The following is a 973-nucleotide window of genomic DNA, read 5'->3' as shown; positions in this document are numbered from 1 at the left end:
TAAAGCGGGCGGAGAGGGAAGGGCAGCGGCTGCCGCTCAGCTGGAGCTTTGCTGCCGCTGTAGTGACGCCTCTGCCGACACTGTCCCCTGCACCCTTAACAATCCCGCAGGCAGGCAGGCGCAGGACAGCCGCAGAGGGAAAGGCCCTGGCAGGTCCCCAGTGCCACTATGGCGGGGCCCGGCCGTGCGTGCGGAGCCCGCTCGGGTTTGTGTTCTGTGGGCGCTGAGGCTCTTTGGGAAGCGATTCTCTATAGGTGCTTCTGTTCCAGCTCCGCCGGTGCCTCATGGTTCCAACTGCACCTTTAAAGTTGTTAACGCTTCGTTCCCCGATACTCGGGATAAATACAGGCGTGAGGGAGGCGTTCGGGGCTCTGCTGCCATTGCAGTGCTGCTGTCGGCCGCCAGCATCGCTGGGCGAGCCGATAAATACACACTCCGTAGAGACAGCCATTATTTATTTCAGTTTCACAAACCTGGGTGCTCGGCGATACTCCAGAAATCAAGGAATGAATGAATGCTCATTGGCTATAAGTTACACAGTTCTGTTGATAATAGATATAATTCGTATTTTCTATTGTTTAATGAATCTCTCACTTGTTATGCTCATGCTCGGGCTTTCTCTTGCTCCGAGGTGAGCTCAGCTGGTGGCTGATGTGGAAACCCAGAGCACCGGAAATATTTCTCTGTCTGCCCTGACCCTCACTCATGGAGAAAGTTTCCCAGACTTCAAGACAGACTAGAACCCACAAAAGTGGGAAATGGATTATAGAGAGTGGTGTAGGTGTTTCACTTGGTGAGAAATTTAGGGTTTGGGGTTTTTAGTGTGTTATGGATGGAAGCAAGATGGAGAGCACAGGGTGTCCACCTGGGTTTCTACTTCATTTTCTTCTTCATTTTCTTCTTCATGCTTCTTCTTCCTCCTTCTCCATGGGTTTGGGTGGCATTTTGTAATTGGGCAGAAAAGTCCCCATTG

This window comes from Zonotrichia albicollis, chromosome 3 (assembly GCF_047830755.1).
Source record: "Zonotrichia albicollis isolate bZonAlb1 chromosome 3, bZonAlb1.hap1, whole genome shotgun sequence".
NCBI lineage: Eukaryota > Metazoa > Chordata > Aves > Passeriformes > Passerellidae > Zonotrichia > Zonotrichia albicollis.
This window is presented reverse-complemented; position numbering follows the sequence as displayed.